This window comes from Antedon bifida, chromosome 11 (genome assembly GCF_963402885.1).
Source record: "Antedon bifida chromosome 11, ecAntBifi1.1, whole genome shotgun sequence".
Lineage (NCBI taxonomy): Eukaryota > Metazoa > Echinodermata > Crinoidea > Comatulida > Antedonidae > Antedon > Antedon bifida.
Window position 1 is genome coordinate 6,746,331 of NC_136236.1, and position 6,472 is coordinate 6,752,802.

The following is a 6,472-nucleotide window of genomic DNA, read 5'->3' on the forward strand; positions in this document are numbered from 1 at the left end:
AAACAAACATCATTTTTGTTAATAACCATGTACTTGTACTATGTACTAAAATGTATTTGAATATCTGTCATAGCTGTTATTGTACCTCTAGTGTTTTTAATTAAAAAAAGAGATCAAGAACACATCTACCTAAAAAGGTTGTAAGTTCGTCTAATTTTAGCAGCCTTTCATTTCCGTTCCTACAAGTTCGACAATAAATGTAAGTTCGACAATAATTGTAAGTTCAATATTCAAAATTATAATAATAAAGTATAAATCTTAAGTACATGTAATTGTTTGGTGAAAACTTTCATGACAAAAGTGCTTTCTTTTTCAATTATTATTATGATTATGAATTACTTTTTCAGAAGATGTGAAAGTTAAATCTTTTATACTATGTTTTTCTAAATATTAAGATTATTCTAATTGAAGTTTTATACCATTTATATCGATTTTAATTTTTTTTTTGGTAGGACTATTTTGTTATTGCAATTGTTTTTTACCAAAATAAATGAATGATGGAGAAAAGACTAAATGAATCAAAATAGAACAAAAAACAGGATTTTGTTCTGATGTTAAAAATGATGCGCATGAATTTTATTATAATCATTATTATTATGATCATGACATAGACAATGACGTACACTCAGCGCTCACAATATGTTTTGCGCCATGATGTCTCATTCTCAATAAAACAATACGCATTAAAAGACAATCATTATCCTCACAACATTTACCATAGTTATTCGAAGTATATAAAATGCCCATGGTAAAATAAATCGGTAAGAAAACTGTTGTTTTGGCGCCCGTCTGCCAGACTATATCCTGGGTTAGCCGTTATGCCACGTGACAGTTTCCGCTCTAAACGTCTTTGAGCAATTTACTATCTATTTAATGTTCATCATCTTAATTTGCCTTGTGTTTAGTATTCAAAAACAACGATAGATGAATATTTTAACGTGTAATTGGGTAATTCATAATCGTTATACCTAATCTAAACACGTGACCATACCGAATCAGACAGTAATAATACTTCAGCATTCCTACAAGAAACAGGGGCACAGTCTACCACCCGATTCTCTATACTGTATCTCCATGTAGGACCAGATAGAACAATACTGTAATACAGTGTCGCATATGGATAACGTGGTGCCTGTATTATATAATAATGTTAGGCTACGGCCTATAATACAGGCGTCACATGTGATACAAATTATGCGATCACCTATCACAGAATTGGCTTATAATACTGCACACATTAGGGACACAGTGTCGACAACCTGCAAACTAGGTGTTTTCACTGTTGGCGTCCTATTTGACCTATGTGTTAATTACTTAAGTGTGCCGTAGGTAGATATAAATATGAACGTATTGTTCACTTTTAAAAAATGGAAAAAAAATACACGATTATTTACAATCAACATGGTAGCCTACACCACGTTCCCAATATTTAAATAATACAATTTATTTGTCACTGAAAAGGTTCATTTATCTCTATTTTGCATTTGGAGAATTGTCTTACTTGATGATCCATAAGAAAGGAAACTGTGAAATATGTTAACTAAACAATTGTAGCAAAGAAAAGCAGAGGAGAACAAAGAGTCAAACTCCTGCAAATGATGATCTATTATAGCTTCTTCGGGACTGTAGTGAGTCGTAAGGCTGTGGCTGGCTTTAACAATGTTTTAGCGTAAGTCAAGATAGTTTGGTGGAAAAGAATATGAGGCTTTATTTATAAAACCAGATTTTGTTTTATCTTACGGGATGTACTTTTTCATCTATGATTGAAGAACAAAAATATTTGTTTAGGTTATGTCCAAAACATACTTAAGTAAAATCGTTGACCTTAAAAAGATGTGTTTGCTTGCAAGTTTGATCAATCCGAACTCTGAGAGGCAACGTTCACAAAAGAGGAAAAAAAACTGAGATGCAACATGGAAAGATTGGAAATAATAGTATATTAGTAATATCTAAACACGTACGTATTTCTCTCTATGTGTAATAATGTGCAAGTTGCACGGAAACTATAAAAGCAGTTTTCATCGTCCATTTAAACGAATAGACCATTAAAAGAAGGTCGGCCGTAAAAATAAATCTAATTCGAAAGAAAAATTTATATCTAAGCGGGAAATCGGATCTGCCGGATATTTCATACGACTGTAAACTTAATGACGAAATTAAAATAAGTTGCAAACCGCTTCGAACGTCATTAATTAACTTTCAGGAACATAATTTAATTTAATCGATTGGCAATTTAAAAATACGTTTGAAGATATCGACGAAAATGATCATGGGTCGGTGTTTGGAGGCATTCTATAATCAATCATGTTTATTCACGCTATATGGTCTCAATGCATAGTGTTTATTCCATACCTGATTTCTAGCGAATCGACACTTTTTAGTCGCGTGCAACAACGCGACTCTACAGCTAACTATGTCGGTCGGTTGGTTGGTCGGTCAGTCGGTTGGTCTGTAAACACTTAAGGACTTGCTGTAGAATAAAATCCACTTAAGCCAACTATAAGTAAAAAGAGTAAGTAATAGAAAAGCAATATATATGCCTTGGTAATAGGAGGCCCTAGACCCACATGATTCCATTAATGAGTTAGTATTATTAGCCTGTGCTCTATCTGTTTCTGACTTTTCAGCATGTTAAAAAGCATGGTAAACATTTTTTCGCACTATGTTTGCTGAAGCTTCGCGTGCGTAAATGTGCCTAAATGCCAATTTACACACGAGCGGTAACGGTAAAAACAAGGCAGTCGCGTTCTCAAATTTGAGTTAGTATTTACCGACAAACCGACCGACCGACATAGTGAGCTGTAGAGCCTAAAAAATATACAATCTAGAGTGGACGAACGGTCTCCACTGAGGATAGATACATATTCTACGTGGGACACAATCTACGCGGGTTTCCGCTTACCGTTACCGCTTTTCTGCCTGAAACAACATCATCTGTACTTCGTTGAACATTACTCGTTAAATGATCTCCACACCTGCGATGAACTTTCTTCTTAAACAAACTTTTAACAACATCAATGGAAACTTACAACAGATTCAAAACAACATCATTTCTATCAGATTCATCGATTGGTCGAGTGAGCTGTAGAAACTGATCAGTGCGCTGCGCAAGAGTTTTCAAAAGGACACCATTGGAAACAAGTCATTTTAGGACTTTTATGAGTTATCCTAGGCATCGCTTTTGTTGAGTATGTATTTGATGTTTTGATCTTTGTTTTCTGTATATATTTATTGTATTTTATCTGTACTTGTTTATTGTGATGATTGTGATGCTAAAATAAATCAAATCAAAAGCTATTTATTTTGCTTGTTTATGTTTGTTTTTTTTGCTTTAAAATGTACTTTTTAACAGGACCAGTTTAACCAATCTTTACCAGTAAATATTTACCCATTTCTGAGTATACCATGCAAAACCTACACGACACATGAATAGTTTCCGTCAAAATTCAAACGCAGATTTCAACGTCCAACAAGATAAGATAGATAAGCCGCAATAATCACGCGAGAGTCTAAAGACATCCTACTTTTGCAGCCAATAAGGCCCATGGGACAGTAATCCATCCGAAGGAGAGGCACACTTTGCTGAAGTGCTTTCGATTAGGATCGATGCCAATCACAGAATGATCCAACTCATGGCTTACTTGTACTTACTATTTTTTTTTTATTAACGACGGAACACAGTCTGATGAATATTCATTCATTGCTCGGTTCCCACTTGGATGCGCAACGCAATGACGTAAGCGCATCACAAGTGAGTTGACCAATCACGACGCGATGGATCACCCCAAACTGTCGCTTTTGATTGGTCAACTCAATTTATCACCAGAAATATAGTTTGCTATATGTTTATTATATTTTAGAACTCAAATACGTTGTGTGATTATTATTATTCAGACTTTCGTGGTTACACAATCCCGTACGAACACAATCATTTTCATGAAAAATAATCATATCAAATGAAAAGTTCACAAAAATGGCTTTTAAAACGTACAGCCCTCATCTCTAGACGACGCGAGTATTGAGACCAATCAGACGTTTTGCGCATGGTCATATTTCTGAGCTTGCTCAGAATGCCGTTTACTCGATGACTGATGCACGTTTCTAATGTCACGTTATGCATTCGATAAATTTTAAAAGTTATTGAAGAATGCAAATTTCAGCCATTTTTAACGGTTTTATTATTTAAAGCGCCCTCTTGTGTCATTAACCTTAATTCGTACGGATTTTGATAGCTCTTACTATTATTTTCACATTTTTTATTATTAGAAACACTATAGCGCGGATCATATCCATTACCTTGTAAAATAATTATATAATTTACCTGTACTCCGCTTTTACAAGGCATGATTCATCGCTTAAAATGTCATTTATGGATTTTCTTATTCTGCCAAGGTCGACGGTTTGTCTTCATCATTTTTCTTTAAATCCGTCAATTACGTCATCATAAGCTCCATTTATTATAAAATATCTATTAGATTAAATAAAAAAGAGAAGGATCGATGTTAAATTTATGAATATTATAATTTAAAAGGTAATTTTATCATTCTTCAACTGGTTTTGAGAAAGTGTTAAAGGCGTTAAAATGTTGCTATTCAACGTTTATGGAATATCTCTCTGAGCATGCGCTAACCCTGTGGGAAATTCGTTCATTCCTTCATTTATTTACATATACAGTATTTGTCCATATGTTCAGTATCGTGGTATAGTGTCACATGCTCGTCATATGTTACGACTGTTTCATGGAATTATTTCTAAAGTTTGGATATAGTTAGAGTAAAACGTGTGACGCTGTATTCAATCATTTTCCTATGATACCATTATAACATTACACACTATCGAATCGACAATTTTGAGGAAAAACCCTAAAATGATCAGTGCTTGAGGAAATATGTCCAAAACAATACAAAAACAGGAACATTGACAACAAGGAAACAAGATCTTCAACCTATTGAAATCCAATTGATAAACTAGAATTTAATTCGTCACTTTGACGAATTATAGGTGATCATTTTTATCATTTTACTGAAATTAATTTTTTTTTAAACATGCACGTACGTTAACATACGATCGGAAAATGTTGATGTATGCCATCCTATTATATGCTTATAGTGCTGAGTTGTGCCTATATGCCATATACAATATGTACAGTATATACTGTATATCTATATACAGTGTAGCATAGGTGAAATTACGGGACACATGTTCTAATTTTTTGGCATGATGACGTTATCAAACTAAACTTTAAGATGACAATTTCGAAAGATAATTAATTGAGAAAAAAAATATAAGATTTGGAAAAAAATTTGGCACGTAGAAGCGCTGTGCGCGCTCTTTGAATTGTGTATAACTTTGACGAAAAATATGAAAAAACTACTTTTTCACTTCAACTGGCCATATGTTAACGTCACAACATCCGATAGGCTTAATTTTTATATGAATTAATATCTACATTTCATCAGCTTTCATAATAAATTATAATCATCAAGGTAACCTTCAATTCTGAAGAGCTGTAAGATATTCAAATTTACTGCGAAGGTGAAATTACACGGCCTACGTTATTCAAGTTTTTGCGCGTGATGACGTCATTAAAATGAAGATAGTGTCAACTCATGATAAAGATAATTAATTAAGCAAGCACATACTGAAAGTTGTGCGAAATTCGAGCACACATAACCAAGATGCGCTCTGTTGAATGTGATAATCTACACAAAAAGATAACAAATCCTAATTTTTAAATTCAAGTGGCCATTTGATGACGTCAAAACATTTTGTACGTAAAATGTGTACATGAATTCATATCTACAACTCAATGGCTTCCAGAATAAGTTAAAAAAATCGGGGGTCATCTTGCATTCTGAAGAATTATTTTCATTTTAAAAAAGACCTATTTTTCACCATTTTCAGAACTTTTGTAAAATTAATGTGCGCATTTTGTCATTTTTAACGTGCTCGTATAGCGTTATTTTAAGTCGGAACTGACTCAAATTTGGTGAATGTACTAAGGATGGTGAGTAGAATGAGATTTGTAAAAAAAATTCATATTTTTTACGCTTTTTAAGTATCGCGCGCGCAAAAACGCATTTTTGCGCAGTAATTTTTTGAAACACGCAAATGGCCTAATTCATGCTCTAAATTGATCAAAACTTAATTTTGAGCGTTTTAAATTTTTAACGCGCGATATCACGCGCATGAACCTACGTGCGCGTGCGTTTTTATTTGCTAATATTTTTACCCTTGATCTGAAGTTTACGTGTAGTGAATTTCATTAATATGTGATAATGAATTATGGAGATATGATTGATAATGTGATTTCGCAAAATGGCGTATAAATGTCGTCACGGATGAGTGATCACGCTGGAAAGCTTATTAGGATTAAGTTGTATTATTTGAAAGATATTCTGAAATTTTTGTAATCATTGACATTAAACTTTTTGAGATAATTGTTACACAAAATAGTGTACAGAAACAATAA

At 33.3% G+C, this 6,472-nt stretch overlaps 1 long non-coding RNA gene across 1 annotated transcript in view; it reads right to left on the minus strand.

The window, feature by feature from the left end:
• LOC144856495 (uncharacterized) overlaps positions 1–4,463 on the minus strand; it is a 55,346-nt gene extending 50,883 nt beyond the window's left edge. Inside the window, exon 1 of the long non-coding RNA XR_013614927.1 lies at positions 4,322–4,463. This is a non-coding gene — a long non-coding RNA (uncharacterized LOC144856495). The remainder of the gene's footprint in view (positions 1–4,321) is intronic.
• Between the last annotated feature and the right edge of the window lie 2,009 nt (positions 4,464–6,472).